Raw genomic sequence first — 17,907 nt, 5'->3', positions numbered from 1 at the left:
AAGGTTTGAATACTTGCAGTTGCAATTCATGTCAACTTTCTTAATCTTTCTCAATGAACTTGGTTACCAACAAAACATGAAAAACACGTGTATGGTCCAATCAAGTTGTAACGCAAAGCTCATAATTGAAACTCATTTTCCTCTAATAAGCACAAAATGTTTGTGGGGAGTTTAAATAAATTGTGTAATGATTGGTCCATTCATTGAAGTTTTATCACATTTTTAAAACAAAATAGTGAAAAACTTGATGCAATCAACCGTTACAATAATATATATGTAAGTGGATTCATGGCTGCTTGAAATGTTGATAATTACAATTTACAAACATAACAAAGAAGTGGGGGCAAGAAAACATGTCATAATGTTTGCCCAGTTTGTTCCTTCTGTGCGACTTGATTTGGAGTCATTCTCATGACTCATGCCTATAAATATTAAGACAATTTATCACCCTAGGATAGGATCACTTAACTCAACATGTGACATGGGTTTTGACTCTCCAAACAAAACTTAATATCATAATAATGAAAGAGGTTAATATGTATAAGATGCAAACGTTAATGAAGGCTAAGTTTTTATCCACTAGTACAAAAAGACACCTCATTTGGATGCATTCAATATTAATAAGGGGTCAAATTAAGGCAAGACATATGCCAATTTGGCAAATGGGAAATCAATTGTTTGGGAATAGAGCCATTATAAGCGTAGTCGTTTCATAATAGACACCTTTGGACATTAGAATGGGATGTACTCTTGACTTGGAGACTCTACCCAATTTATAATTGAACATTTGCCTAAGGTGTTTGGTTGGGTAGAGGATTCTCTCTCATGTCAATTGCTATTTGATCAAATCTAGATTGTTTGTATCATTAGGATAGATCCTCATTACACATAATATATGTCACGGACATGTTTGTGACAATATATTTCTTAGGAATGTTGTAATTCCCAATCAAACACTAATTGTTCTTGCAACTACTTACTTTTTCTGCCTACTTACCTCAATAACAATGACAATATATTGATGCAATGATGTCATTACCACATAGTAGGAGATGTAACATGTTGCTTTAACAAGTTCGCTCACATGTAATAGAATAAGCACTATGGCCGAATTAGCCAAATGTATGGCTTTGTGAGGGTGTGTATGGAAAAGAGAATTTGGCAAAAGGGTTGCCCAAATAGGGTGAAAATAAAGCACAAGCATCACATGGCATGCACCTAAAAAGGGAAGGATCTTATTTTGAGGGTGGGGGTTGGATTGATTCAAAACTTTTAAGGGATGTTATAGATTAGGGTTTGAGAGTAAACATGTTTTTCAAGATGCTAAGTTACCTTCATATATTGTAATGGATATTTCAACACCATATTATCAATGGTTACCAATACATAGTTTTTGTCCTATTATCATTTTCTTCTTTCTAATTAATGTCTTCAATATCTACCTATGCTAAGTTTGAGGATCCTCTCTTGAAATTTCAACTAATTAATCATAATAACTATGGTTTGCCTTGTTCTTCTATATTCTCGTGGTTCAAAACCTTAGTGAGTCTACCTTGACATGCATGCATGCATTTGTAAATGAACATGACAACGTTAAATGGTTTTTATTATGGTTTTTAACAGTGTAACTTGATCTCTATACCCATTACCCTTTTTCATTGGACAAACTCGACCTCAGGATTTGTGACAACATGAATATTTAGCAACCAGTTGCATCATGGCTCAACCTATTTTTTGCACATCAAACTTTTCAATATTACTTAAACAATAATTACATTCTTGCTATATGTCGAATGATGTGAAGGGGCATTCATATGCACTTTGCTTTCTAGTTTGAAGAAGTTTATAAGGATGAACATATTGTTTGTTTCATCGTCAACAACATTTGTGGAGTTTTCACCTTACATTAAGGTTTCCCACACTTATACATCGATTGTATTAAACTTACAAAGGTAAGTAGTGTATGTGTAAATACAAGATTGATTGTGACTCGTGAGTATGTATGGGTTTGGGGGTGGGTATAAGTGCAAGGGATGTGTGTTTGTGTATATGTGCTTTAATGGAGAAGGGACAATCATATATGTCAACAAAAACAAGTTAAAAAAACACACGCGATTACTATGCTATAAGTGTGATTGCGACAAGATAAAACGTATACTTGTACAAGCATCAAGCCTGAAATTAGAAAGTTGTGGAGCTCTTTATAAGAGTTGTACAATTTTAAATATTAGTTTTAACATTTCAGCATAGAAGTCACTTTACATGTGTGGCACATGCTTTACCTTACATATTAGCTCGTCCATGAATTTTGTAACTACCTCTATATATGTATATAAAACATTATTTGAGATTCTTGTATAGGTAATGAAAAAAGAAGCAAAAACGAGTAATACTAGTGAAAATATGTGATGCAAACAACCATGTACTTGAGATGACAATACATAGTAAATATATGCACAATCTCTTTACATGTTTTCTTTTTTAGAATGATTTGATATGTGTGTTTATAATTTCGTAGAGAAAAGGTGTATTGTATCTTTTCAATAAAGAATAAATGGTTCATTTCTCTTATATCTCTTGTTGCTCACTTTTACTATCAAGTTCACCACTTGTGTTGTATAAATGTGAAGTCCCCATTGAATGAAACCATAAACTAACAATAATGTTTTTTGGTGTACAAAATAAATGCCATCATGTAAAGAGTCTAAATTGGAGGGTCAGGGTCAGGGCGAGGAGCAGGAGCAGAGAATGGCGTGAAGAGGAAATGACGAGCAGGAACAGGAGCACGGTGAGGAGCGCCTGCGCTGGATAGTTGTTGTCGTTGTCCAAGATCTCGCGCAGCGGCTATCGCAGGAGGGAGTCTCGGCCGCTCGTCATTGGTTGTCGGCTGCACGAAGGGCATCGAATGAGTCTCCCTACCCCTACAGTGCCAGGGAATCACTTTGAGGAGACGTTGTGAGGCAGGGAAGATGCAGAAAGTGAATGACGGTGTTCCAACAAAAGGAAAGGCTTCCTCCCATTGTCCTCGTTGGCCTTCGCTTCCCTTGCGGCAACAAACCTCTCGTCGGATCGCACACTTGAGATCAGGACAACCAGGGAAGGCACTGGACAGGTCTGCAACATTGGAGGCTAGAACATTAGGAAGGCGCCACATGCTCATGCCACATTCCCCAATCAACGAGTGCGACGACAATCTTTTGGAGATGGATATGCTCAACCTTCCTCCAACGGACATAGTTGGAACAGGTATGGATTCGTACCCCCCAGCTGAAATACTAGGTACAGGTATGCATCCAGACCCGCAGAATGAGGAGCAGATAGGCGAGGGGCTGACCATGGCACATTCCGAAATGTACACCAAGGAAGGCTTGGGCAATGTCTTGATAGTAAAGGAGACTAATGACATTGGCCAGGTTCAAGAGAAGCAGGTGGAGGAGGGCATTGATGAAAGAAAAGGGATCGACCTTTATCTTTCTCCGGCAGAGAATCAAAGATTGATGGAAGAAGTGGGCCGTTTAAAGTGTTCATCGTTCATATGTCAGTTGTTAGGAGGACGACCAAGTAAAGGGATGTTAAGGGACATGTTGCAGGCAGCCCTTTTGGATAAAATGCCGCCAATCCAGAACATTTTGAGAATGGGCCTCAACTATTACCATGTGATCTTAGAAGAAGGCCATAATGTACAAGAGATTCTGGACCACAAATGGATTACACTGAAGTATGGCAAAGCCATGATTTTGGAATGGAGTCCAGACTTCGATGCAAAGGAAGAGAATAAAAAAGCGGGCACACCAATGGTCATTTCAGTATGCTCACACACAATATAGGGGTGGTATGTACAACGAAACCTTCATTTGCAGATAAGGTAGCAGAAATGCCCAAGATGAAGGTGTTGGTTAGTGACATTAAAAAACTACCATCAGAGATTAGAGTCCACACGGAGGATTTTGGTCTAAGGGTGGTGAAGGTTGGTTATGAAGGCATGCCAGGTCAATGCTTTGCATGTAAGGAGATGGGCCATATGGCCAAACACTGCCCCCGGTATGGGAATACAAGAGCGGATAGGGGACAACAACACAACAAGTTGCCGGATATCCCAAATTCAGGGACGGCAAGCCACATGGTCCTGGTTCACAATGGGAAGCAAGTAGTAAAGGAAAAAGGATGGATATCGCCGAGGAAAGTGGCCAAGCCTAGCCTCCATGGTCTTATCGGCCCACCTACAAGTGGAGGCTCCATTTCAAATAGATTTGACATCCTATCACAAATGGAACCCCAGGAAGGCGAAATAATTTTAGCAACTCCATTTGATTTACTACCACGAGTCGAGACCCACGAAACACTCGTAGAGCCCTCTGAGGGCCGTGGCAGTCGATCTTCATCAAACCTGAGAATGGTTAAGGCCTGGATCAGGAAAGGGAAGGACAAGGAAAGTGAAGTGGACATCAGGAATACTGAATCGCAAAAAATGCTCACACGGATTGAGGTTGGAAATCCCTTGTCTGTGGGTGTTGAGTTTGTTATGTTGCAAGCATTGAGGATGCAAGATACGCAGGTACCCAAGATCGTGGTGAACATTGGTAATCCAAGGGGAAGAGTGCACGGGTGGACTAGAGCACACATGGTCCTCTTCAACAACAACTCAGGTAGACCGGAGACTGGTTATTCTTTTGACTTGGAGCCTGATTTGAAAGATGAAAGGGGAGAAGACTCGTCCTTGAATTCGTTTTGTAACAGGGCGGCATTGTGTCTCCAATACCTTACATTTGAAAATGAGGTTGTGGGGCTGCAAACATTATGGAAGAGCTCCCCGATACAAGGGGAGCTGATGGAACTTGCTCAAGATGTTCCAGTGGTTTGCATATGGAAGGTACAGGATCTAGGGCTAAAGCCTAGTTTGTTCCACTTCCATTGTGCTGAAGTACCCAAGAATCAAGAATGGAAAATAAGTATGGAGTGGGAATTTATATGGCGTATGGTAGAGACATATTTGTCGAGCATGGGAGACTCCCCTTGGCTTTTTTTGTGAACCCACGTCAATGAGAATTTGTTCTTGGAATGTGCAAGGACTTGGTGGGTCTCAACATCCGCTAGAGAAGCGTCAGTTTAGGAGAGAATGGGAAGTTGATGGCCTTTGTAAAACGATTGATATTTTGCTCTTACAAGAGCATCACCTTGGCCGAGAAAGAACGAAACTTTTCAAAGACCCGTTGCCAGGGGATTGGTACACATGGTGGGCTCCGGCTCACGACATGTTAGAAAGGAGAGGTGGAGTGTGTATTTCGGTGAGGAAATCAGCGGATATCACCACCTTGGATCATGGCATATTGATCGAAGGTAGGGCCATGTTCTGCTACTTGGAATGGAGGAATGTAAAATTTGGGGTGCTGAATGTCTACGCACCTAACATTAGCAATGAGAGGACCTCATTTTGGAGACTGTTGGCAAACAAAATTCTCTCCTTCGACAATTGGATTGTGGCGGGGGATTTTAACATGACAGAGAGAATGGAAGATTGTCTTGGGGCTCATTCGAACTTGCTACAAGGGGAGGAGCTTAGAGCGTGGGGTTTCTTAATTTCTATGTTGGGAATCCGGGATTCATGGTACTCTAGTATGGCGGTTGAGGTGAATTCCTTGAGGTTCTCACGATTTGGTTGGAAGGAGAGTGAAGGATGTCACTCTAGATTGGACCGCATCTATGTGAGCCCCGGGATAGAGGAATGGGGTGGCTACTCATCCATTCTAGCTGGTTTTACATATTTGGATCACCTTCCAATATCCTTGACTCTTGAACCTATTTATAAGAAGAAGAGTGAGAGCAATTTGAGGATTCCTCCGAAGATTTTTGGTATCCAGAAGGTTAAGGATGCAATGAATACCATTTGGACGACATCCCCATCAGCCCACGACCCAATATAGGTATTGGAGGAAAAGATTATTAATTCTTCTTTGTTTCTTCAGAAAGTGGCTAGGGAGGAGCTGGTAAGGTGTCAATACCGTTTGCAATGCCTGAGGAAGGCAGTCATCTCAACTCAAAAGCTCACGCAAGTGGACCCATGTTGTGCTTGGGAAAGACAGGCTGCAGGAGGCCACTAGGTTGTTGCAGGAGGTTAGACAGCAACGTGAGCAATTCCTCTTCAGAAAGTCGGCAGCATGGTGGGCTGTCAAGGGTGATAAAGTTAACATGGAGTTTTTTCTTACCAAAACTCCGAAAAGGAGGGGAACACATATTCAGAGTCTCAAACGGGAGGATGACTCAATGACATTTCATCAAGAGGAAATCTTGCAAATTGCGACTAATTACTACATCAACCTTCTAGCTCCTACGTTGACAAACGACCCTCCGAGTAACCTGATGCATGATGTAATTACATGCTTGAAGACCAGGATCGGAGAGGCAGCTAAAGCGTAGTTGTCAAAAGCCATAGAGGAGGAAGAGATTGTAGCGGGGCTAGACAAGATACATAGTATGGCTTGTCTTGGTGCTGACGGCCTTCCCAAAGCCTTCTTCAAGGAGTTTTGGGAGCAAATTTTTCCAAGCTTGAAAGCTGGACTACAAGAGATGTGGAGAACGGGACGGATGTCGAGTAGCTTCAATGAAGGCTTGATCTACTTGATTCCGAAATCGGAGACTGCGTTGCACGAGATTAGACAATGGAGGCCCATTACAATTTTAAATCTAATTTATAAAAAATTTGCTAACATATTAGTGCAGAGAATCAAGCCCTTCCTAGGAGATATCATCCAATCCAATCAAACCGGTTTCATGGAGCATCATTCTATTATGGACAATGTGATTTTGTTTTGGGAGGCTGTTGCAACGACGAAGGAGACCAATCAAAACTTAGCCTGTCTGATGCTCGACTTCGAGAAAGCCTATGATCGAGTGCAATGGTCTTTCTTGGAAGAAGTGATGAAGGTCATTGAGCTACCTTTGGAGTGGAGGTGTGTTGCCCAAGCCTTATATTGGAATGGCTCGAGTAAGGTGTTGATTGCAGGGAGGAAAGGAGCTCGAATCTTTCTAACTCGATCCATCAGGCAGGGTTGTCCTCTTGCCCCCGTTCTTTTCCTTTTTATTACTGAAGCAATGCCTGCCCTTTTTAACAATCAAGGGGCAAATCTTCATGGTCTGTCGATCCCTAATTCAAGGAAGTCCCTGCTAGACTCGGAGTTCGCGGACGATACAATGCTATACCTCCAAGGAAATGAAGTGAATCTTGAGAGGGCATAGAGTGCTATTGAGCTCTTTTGCAAGGCATCAGGAGCATCCATCAATTGGAAGAAGTCCAAGGGTTTTTGGATTAGCTTGGAGTCCGAGCCTATTTGGAAGCCAAATGTTGAATTCAAATGGATTGCAAACGGGGAAGCCACTCGGTATCTGGGAACGTGGATTGGGGTAGATATCGACAAAGGAATTCAGTTGCAACAAATTCAAAGCAAAATTTGTGACAAAATTCGCAACTGGTCAGGGATGAACTTATCATTAGCTGGCAGGATCATAGTAGCTAACCATGTGCTCTTGTCTACGTTATGGCATGCAATTTCAGTGTGGATGTTTGACAAGCAAGCTATTCGTAATGTTAAAGTGTGTATTAGGGGATTCCTTTGGGCTGGGATGAGGAAAGACAACGCGGCAGCTAAAGTATCATGGTGTACGTTGGTTCTTCCCAAGAGTAAGGGGGGTTTAGGATTTATTGACCCTGGATTGCAAATTCAGGCATTGTTATGTAAGGTATTGGTAAGGAGCTTGCTACCTGGTAACGAGTTATGGAAAACATTGATACATAATAGGAGCATTGTCTGGAGTCCAAGAATGGGTGGGCATTGGAAGTCACACAAAGCGTGGCCTTTTTGTATGGCCTTAAAGTTGAGGAAATCTAACCGGTTGGCTGATTGTACTTGTATGTCAGTGATGTAGGTGTGGAGTATGCTCCGTGGGCATCTAAGTCGGAATCGTCCAAGTACTAGTGCTGAATGGATGCGCCAACCCCTCCTGTGGAACGAGATCGTACAATCGCCAGAAGGAACGATGCTTGGACAAAGCAAGCACATGTCGTGGGCTACATTGTATTGTCTAGGGATACACTCGGTGGCTGATTGGATGCGGCTGTCTGGCAATAATCGTGATCAACTATATGAAGACTTGGGAAAGGTCAGAAATGGCAGAAAGATGCTTGACGTAGTCAATACAACTGTCTCCTCGCTTCCTATTGGTAATGAGGAAGAGGGTGAATGGTCCGGACAATGTGATGATACCAGAAAAATTATCAATGTTAGGGGTCTATGAAAGAATGGGAAGACCGTCCAAATTGGATTATTAGATGAAAGTGCAGGTTGGTACCCAATTAGAATTGTGGCAAGAACCGGAAAGAAATGGAAGGTGAATCCACCAGTCGAAGAGGTTGAGGAGGATTGGATCTTGTACGTGGTTGAAGGCAAGCCTCTTGAGCGCGTAGAATGGGATCTCGTTGAATATACTTGGAAGGGAGAACAAGATAAATCATTAGGTTTCTTCGAATACTCGACGCGGTTGGGGAGAAAGTTAGGTTCGTATCGTGAGAAGTGTGCCAACAAGTGGTCCCATGCAGCTATCGATTCAGCCTTCGTGGATAGAACTAGGAGTAGGATATGGAACTCATCCCTTCCCGAGTGGATCAAAGTGTTTTTCTGGTTAATCACCCATCGGGTTGTTCCAACGGGAGAGTGGCTTGGGAATAGAGGCGGCATGAGTGGTTGCAAGGCCTGTAGTGCGAGCTTGGAGGACATCGCTCATTGTTTGTGGTGCTGCCCTCGAGCGCAAGAAATTTGGTTGAGGAGCTTAAGAATCTTGGCTCGGTTCGGGGTTGAGGTTCATGTATCGAGCGCAACAATCACTTGGTTGGCCATTGAATCGGCCTCGTGGTTTCAAGGGTGGAATGGAAATAGTCCTTCTTTAAAGGTGATGCAAGGATCTGTGCAACCAACGCAAGGAGGTTTATTCTTCTTACAGGAACGCTGCGTGGACATATGGGTATTAGTGGTCGGCCTTACGGTCTGGCAAGTATGGGTATCTAGGTGCAAGGAGACCTTCGCAGGTAAACGAACCCCACCGGTTGAGAATCTAATGATGATCTGGTTCAATCTTATTTCTACGTTGCGAGGTGAGTTTGAAAGTCTTCAAGGGCCATCTGACGCAAGTGAAGAAGCGAGAGCTCGTTTCTTGCTGAAATGGAGCGATTCGTCGATGCTACAGATAATGGATGGTAAAGTGAAGTGGAATTATCAACCACCACGGTGGTTGTTCCCTCCAAGTGTACCTAACATCTAGATGGGTGATGCCTTGAGGAGTGAATGGAGGACATCTATTCTGAATTCTGCTTGTATGAGGCTCACGTGGAGAATATGCGTTCGAGTTATGCTATACACATCGAATGATGTGGTGCTTTGGAGTTGTTTTTTTTGTTGTTTCATCTACACATATTGTTTTCCTTCGACATGCAAGATGTCTTATAAGATATGAGTTGTAAATTATCCTTTGTACATTGATTAACTAATGGAAGTAGTTTTTTTTTTGGAAAAAAGAGAGAGTCTAAATTGGAAATATAATGTGCATATTGCTCAAAGATTCTCAATTTGTATGGGCTCTCAATTCTCAAATATTTGATTCTTGGAAATACATACCTTTGTAGCAAAATGTTTTTTGATTGAAAGGCTAGCCTTTAGAGGACTTTCAAGAGGTTTGGGTATTTGTAAAGAGCATTCGACTTGACTGAAAACTAGAAACTCATAGATAAACCCTAATTTAGAGATGATTGTGCAACAATATCTATCCCCTCAAATTATGGGATCAAGCACTCATAGAAATTAGATTGTGATGTCACTTAAAGAGAAACTTGTAATATAACTTTAAGAAATACATTGGTAGCAAAACCTAAACCATTTAGAAGTCTTTGTTTGGATAACATTTTGTGGGATAACTTTCAATTTCAAAGGTTTGGACCCCTTAAGAGGTTGATTAATGTTTTGGGTAAATTGTCAAGATACCTGACTTTGTTTTTCTATTTGTAAAAATACCCTCAACTTTTGAGAAATGGTTTGAACGATCCTTTTCCCCAAATATAAAAGACAAAGGGGGCACAAATTGAGTTTTTTTGAGACTTCAAGGCTTAATCCAAGGGAATATGATTTTCTTCGGATTTGATTTCATAGAAATGATTATTGCTACAGAAAAGGAATATTTCACTTCAAAATTGGAGATGAAAATGGCAAAGGAAACCAATTTGATTCATTACTTGATCTAAAGAATGTTTCTAAGATACACGCTCTTTCATCACACATTAAATTTATTTTTGTGAAGTTCAACTAGTGTAGATTCAAGTTGCAATGCAAGAATGCAGTTTCCATAGAGAAGCACATTTCACAGCTACTTAGTTCCTTAAAGGTGAAATGTGCTTTATGTTTGTATTAGATCGAGATAAAATTTGTAAGAGGCATTGTATGAAGTTTCTAATGGGTTTCTAAATGCCTAATGCACAAGACAGAGAAAACTACGAGGAAAAAAAATGAAACAAAAGTTCACTCATTTCTTTTGGATGGGAGCTAGAGTAAATACAATTATTGAATATGAAGAAGATATTGCACACATGAGAACAATAAATAGTGCAACAAGTGATGGGCTTAGAAACCGCAAAGCCAAATAGTTGGGCTACAACATACTTTCATTGTGAATCCTTTGGGCACTATACTTCTAACATAACAAAGTTCTTAACATTGTCCTATTGAATGCTTTGATGGATAAATTCCATGTAGGAGTCAACTAAGGTTGGGTTGCATGGTAATTTATGGGGCAAAATGCATGTAATAGATTGGTTCCTAAAGAAGAGGAGTGCATAGCTAAATTTGTGAATCATGTTAGTAAATATAGAAATTCATGCTGAAATGATACTCTCTTTGAAGTAAACATAGACATGATACTTATTCGGAAAACAAATCTTGCACTTGTTCTATTTGAAAACATAGAGGAAATCCATGTGCTCTTCAATAGAAGCAAATTTGTGGTGCGAGAGAAGACATTATAAGTACAATTATCTTGAATATTCATTGAAATCATGGTGTAATGCATATGAAGGTGTCAGTATCTCATTCAACGATGTTTTAGACGAAGAAGAAATAAACATGAAACCTCATTCAACACTCAAGCCACCTAGGAGACTAAATAAATAGGTGTTTTCAAGTGTTCAAGATCTAGGCAAATTTGTCAATCATAATAAGAAGAGTTTAAGAAGTTGATTGTTGATTGAGTATGAGTGAAAATTCTAATACATGTAATGGACAATTTCTCCTTACTATGAATGTATTCCCCAATGTATTTCTTTGTCTTTCAAGTTCACAATCTTGTATGTGTGTGTATGTATATATGTGAACATGACCTTTAAGTTGAAGTGTTTTGGTGCCTTTGGGGTATCTTAACAATTTTTAGAAAAATCAAGTGGGGTATTTTGATAACTTACCCTGAAATTTATGTATCTATAACATGTGCGTGTCTCCAATTGCTTTATCTTGCACTCTGACAAAAGTTGATCTAATTGTTATTATTCATTAGCACACACGAGATCCTCGTCATGTTTTCAAAATCATAAAAAGTGGGGCATTTTGACTATTTCTGGAAATTGGTGTGTTTGATAGTTTCTTAAAAGTTTACCCATATTTTGACAAATATAAAAGTAAAACGGAAATTTAATTTACCCATAATTTGTTTTGCTTCTTATGTTTTTATCCCCTTTATCAAACTTTTTCGTGTTCATCCCTATCACTTCTCTTGTAGATATCTCTTTATACCTATTATCCTATTTAACTTGTATCCATTTGCAATATCTAGTACACTATTTGGAATATTTTCGAATAATAGGAGGGAATTTCTGGGAACTCTTTTTTGTTTTTGAAAGATTTTCTTCAATAATATTAAGAAAAAACGCTCGAAGGCCACAACTTGAATTTATCTAACTAGAAGCTTACAACTTTTTATGTACAATGATGTATAGTAATCCTAAGACCAAATATAGGAACTTGTAAAGGGTGTTGGTGATGGAGAAAGATGTGGAAATGTTGGTGTAGAAGATGATTCAGGAACAACATGAAAGAGGATATGCAGGATTACACAGAGAGAGAGTATGCTCAAAGTAAGACTATGTTACATTTATCTTCGAACTCAAGAAGAATTGTGTTACAATGTTAGGGTGAGCTTATATACTCAAGCCCTAGCTCAAGGACGTGTTCACACTTAGGATACAAGGTAGAAGGAGTCAACCTTTTATGCCAACAATTGGAATTTGTTGATGTACACTGCCATAGTGTATTGATATTCAAGAAAGGATCCATGAAAGTCAACAGTGCCATTGAGGCCCTTGATCTGACACTGCAAAGAGGGGCAACTTTCTCCATAAGTGAAGAAGCTTCTTCCTCCTCTTATTAACATTCTTTGGAGAACCATGCATATTGTCATATTGACCACTGACTGCTGCCATCAAGTTCTCCCATATCTCGCACAGTACATCTGAGAGACGAAGATATGTTGACATTGTTTTCCAGACCTGGACAGATCGCACCTGCGTTAGAGGTTGCTAAAAGGGACTAACTAATATCAATCTTCTATTATGTACCATCATGGCCTTGTGAACATCGTCTGCCTCATACAACATCAAGCTGGAATGTAAAACTCCCCACATCGTTGATCCCAATGAAAACAAGCAACCGACATTGATCGTTAGGAATAAAGAAGGGACTTTATTACATACTTGTTGAGCCAAGTGACAAGACAAGAGGACATGCTTGGTGGTCTCCTCCCGGTCTCCTAAGCTGCATGGCAAAAGCCACATTGCCTGAGATTGGGTGAAACATTCCTTTCAATGAATGATGAATTGGTAATGCCATATGCACTAATAACCACCTAAAGAGAATAAATCTAGTTGGCCCCTTGAATGACTAGATCCATCTCTAGTAGGTTTTCAAATGCAAAGTTGAGACACCCTAGTTAGTCCAATGTTTTTGAGTTGTTGATACCATTACATTCTTAGACATACGTAATGACTTTCCAAGTTTCACTAACTACTAAAAGAAGGGAACCTTTATGGCTTGTTCCCCCAAGGAATGTGACCAAAACAAACCCCCTATATCCCATATTAATCTTGCAATAGGTTCTTTTGTGTACAACCACAATTTATCACACATATGAGTGATGGAAGGATAAGGATCCACCCACCATTTCTTTCCAGTTTTAGCAACCACTTTGACTGGTGCAACTTGCAAGTTTTGTAGATAACTGCAATCAAAGGCATAAGGTTGCAATATGTTGTTTTGTCTAGAACCTCAAAATAAGAAACACACCCATTAGGTGAGACACCCTTGATAACCAACAATGTGTCATTTAATTGGCACCATGAACAACTTGTATGTGCAAGATGATCTACGTGTGACATCTACTGAAATTGAGTCCAAGTTCTTACCGATGGGGCTGGCCCATTATCCAATTTACCCTAGACAAGGTGAGTTCTAAGGCCTAACACTTTTCCTGCAGTATCCTAAAATAGAGTGTTACCCTGTGGGACAAGAGTGACAAGTGTGAAACGAACCAAAGGGAGCTAAGCACTAACAACCGAAGAAGGGAATCCAAATATCAAGGAAGGTGCGGGTGGAAAGCGTTGAGCAGAAGGGAGCTATATATATCAGGGAATAACAAACATAGAGGGAGTGCAGAAGGATCTAAGTGACTACGAGTAGGGATCGGCTAATAGAGTGTGAGTGAGTGTTTACTGATTATACTCGGTGTCATGGACAAGTAGACGAGGCTCAATACTAAGAGAGTGCGAGAGAGAGATCATAGACAAGATAATAAGAAAGAGAGAGAGAAAGTAGTCAAGAGAACAAGAATTGAATTATGATTCCGTAATTGGTGTTGTTCACCTTGATTAAGGCCAAGGTGAACCCCTGTATTTATACATGTTTATGGGCTCTAAATGTAGTCCCATGCAAAGACTCATTTTCATGCACAAGCTTCTGGAGATTTTTGGAAGCTTCTAAAATACTACATGCAGAATAGATAACTACAATAATCTAGTAAGGTAACATGATTATGTATTGGTTAAAACATATCGATTAAATACAATGGGTCAAGAGTTCGAATCATGACATGGATGTTGTCATTTTCATGACATTATCCCCCTACTAAGGCTGCCTTCGAAGATGCCTCCCCGGTTTTTGTGGATATTGGTGATGAAATGCGTGAACATCCGGTGCATTCTCCAAGTGTTGGTTTTTGTGGAAAGCTTAATTGGAGGTGGAGGTGGAGAGTGTTTTCTATGAATAGTGGATGGATGATAAGGTTCGAGAAGAGAGGCATGGAAGACATTATGAATCTGGAAATGTGGAGGAAGTTCCAGCCGGAAAGTGACGGGATTGACACACTCAATTATGCAGAAAGGCCCCAACTTCTTGTAATCCAACTTTCCACAAGGTCGAGTAGTATTGACATGGCGACGTAAGAGCCAAACTTGATCACCCACTGCAAAGGCGGGTGTAGCGAAACAATGTCGATCAGCTTGCGCTTTATACCGGTCCCTTGCAAGGATGAGTTCGAGGGAGAGGTCTTGATGAATGTCGGCTAAAATACGAGCACACCCTTCCGTTGATGGGTTCACAAAGTTGTTAGGAATGGAAATGTTGAGGTGAGGATGGAAACCATAGTTGGCGAAAAATGGGGTGACCCCAATTGAACCATGTCGCATATTATTATATGTGAACTCTGCCAAGGGTAGGATGTCAACCCAATCATCTTTTGGTAGCTAAGAGAGCATTGAAGGTATTGCTCAAGAATTTGGTTCAACCCACTCCGTTTGGCCATCGGTTTGAGGATGATAGGATGAAGAAAAATTCACTGTTGTGCCCAATGTTTGAAGGAGCAACCGCCAAAAATGAGAGACAAATTGGGGTCTGCGATTTGAGGTGACATCATCTGGGACCCCATGAAGCCACACCACATTCTTTAAGAATAGATCGGTTGTTGCTTCTGTTGAAATAGTCTTTGCACAAGGGGCAAAATGAGCCATCTTTGTAAACCAATCTACCATGACGAGCACTGTGTCATATCTGTGGACAAAAGGCAAGTCAGTGATGAAATCCATGGAAATTGATGCCCAAGGCCGGTTGGGAATGGGAAGTGCTTGGAGCAACCCATATGGCCTATAGTGGACGACCTTGGATCTAGCACAAGTATCACATGTCTTGATGAATTCCTTCATGAACTTCCATGGTTGAGGCCACCAATATCCTCGTGAGATTAATTCAAGTGTCTTTGTAACACCAAAATGACTAGCCAAGACATCATCATGACACTTTTGGAGAACTTGAGTTCGACATTGGCCATCCGAAACATATAAGAGTTGGTCTCGGTAAAGCAATCCCCCCTCGAATCTGACGCGGTCAAGGTCTTCCTTGGTCTTGGATTTAGACGGATCAATAAGACCTTCCTAAATTGTGTTGGTGAATTTGTTGGTGGGAAGTGCTTTGGCTATCTCCTCAAGCCAAGAGTCATCATGGAGCATGCATGTGGCGAAGAGCTGGAATTGATCTGGTTTAAGCAAACATTGAGATTGTTGAGTGCCATGCAGGACGAGATGGATTCCCTGCATGAGAACCACACATATGAATTGACTGAGTTGCCGAAAGGGAAGAGAGCACTCTAGAACAAGTGGGTGTATAAGCTGAAACCGGGAGATGTCGGAAATCCACCAAGGTATAAGGCCCGGATCATGGTGAAGGGCTTCCAGCTGAAGAAAGGAGTGGACATCGATGAGATCTTTGTCCCGGTAGTAAAGATGACATCCATCCGGGCGGTATTGGGAATAGCGGCAAGCATGGACCTCGAGGTAGAGCAAATGGACGTCAAGACGGTGTTCCTACATGGCGACCTCGAAGAAGAGATCTACATGCATCAACTGGAAAGATTTGAGAAGAAAGGGAAGGAGTACCTGGTGTGCCGGCTAAAGAAGAGCTTATACGGATTAAAGCAAGCCCCCCGACAATGGTACTGGAAGTTCGACTCCTTCATGACCGACCAAGGGTACCACAAGAGGCAGGCCGATCATTGCGTGTTTGTGAAGAAATTTGATGGAGGATATTTCCTGATACTCCTCCTATATGTGGATGATATGTTGATCGTCAGACGAGACCAAGGCAAGATTCAGATGCTGAAGAAGGTTCTGAACCGGACCTTCTCAATGAAAGACTTGGGTCCGGCAAGATAGATATTAGGAATGCACATCATCCGGGACCGGTTTAAGAAGTTGTTGTGGTTATCATAGGAGAAGTACGTGACAAAGGTGCTTCAAAGGTTCAACATGTCGGAGGCGAAACCGGTCGGATCGACACTTACGGCAAATTGCAAGTTGTCCGGAAAGAAAAGCCGGAACACAAAGGCAGAGAAGACGAATATGATGAAGATACCATATGCCTCTGCCGTCGGGAGCTTGACGTATGCGATGGTGGGTACCCGGCTGGACATCGGTTACGTTGTAGGAGTAGTCAGCCGGTTCATGAGCAATCCCAGAAGAGAGCACTGGAACGCGGTCAAGTGGATACTCTGGTATTTGAAAGGCACCTCGAGTATGTGCCTCCGGTTCGGCTCTAGTAATCCCCAACTTGACGGATTCACGGATTCAGATATGTCAGCTGATGTGGATACCAGTCGGTATACATCTAGATATGTCATGACTTATGCAGGGGTAGTTGTTTCGTGGCAGTCGAGACTATAGAAGACAGTTGCGTTGTCAACTACGGAGGCGGAGTACATGGTAGTTGTAGAAGCCGACAAGGAGATAATCTGGATGGACTTCATCGGAGAGCTAGGAATCCAACAGGAGGAATATCGGCTCTACTACGACACTCAAAGTGCCATCCACCTTGCAAATAACGCGGCCTACCATTCCCGAACGAAACATATCCAGCGGAGGTACCGTTGGATCTGGGAGAGAGTAGAAGATCAAGAGTTCGTGCTGATGAAGATCCACATGGAGGAGAACGGGTCAGATATGCTGACCAAGGTGTTGACAACTGACAAGTTGGACGCATGCCGATAGCAGATTGGGCTGATTTCTTGATATTCTCAATACTAATTATACTAATTCACTATACTTGTGAAATTCACGAGACTCCTACCTTTCTCTTTAATATTCTTATTAGCCTTAAATTTCTCCTCCTCCTAGTCCAAAGCCTCAACGGTTTCCATCTGACTCACATAATGATCTAGCGTCGAAAGGCACGACACCATGGAGAAAGAATTGTTATGATGAGCCTTAGCTAAAGCGAGAACACGAGCAATGACTTGCTTGATTGTGTATTGTGAAAAATCCGTAAGGGCCAACGTCGTGCTCAGTGGCTCCGGGAGTTCGGCAAGGAACGTATCTTTTAAATGATTGACAGACACATCCTGTGTGAGTTGTCGGTAGAGGTCTTGGAATCGGATGGTAAACTGGGAAACCGTTTCATTGGGTCCCTAGGCAATGGTATAGAATTGGCGGAGCAGTTTGCTCTTAGGGATCTCTCGATGGAAAAACTCCAAAAACTGTGTGCAGAAAAATTGGAATGTGGTAAACTCCCCCGAATCGTGGCGAGAATACCATCATGCAGCGGGGCCATCGAGCGAAAGGGTAAATTCCGCTCAGTAGTGAGACGTTGCATAGAATGGTTGGCTTGCCACGTGGAGAGAAAAGAGCGGATGTGAGATTTCGCGTCGGGATCATCCATGTAGCGAGTATAGGAGTGGTACGACATTGTGTCAAGATCTGGGTCGTTTGGTAGGGTCGAGAAGGGGTTGAACTCAGATTGTTGAGAGACTGTCGGCCGACTTGAAGGAGTGACGAGTTCGGGGCCGGTA

The sequence above is a fragment of the Azolla caroliniana genome, unplaced genomic scaffold (assembly GCF_043228905.1).
Source record: "Azolla caroliniana isolate FFs.n. ecotype wild unplaced genomic scaffold, voAzoCaro1.0.p SCAF_6, whole genome shotgun sequence".
Classification (NCBI taxonomy): Eukaryota; Viridiplantae; Streptophyta; class Polypodiopsida; order Salviniales; family Salviniaceae; genus Azolla; species Azolla caroliniana.
Note: the sequence above shows the minus strand (reverse complement) of the source record.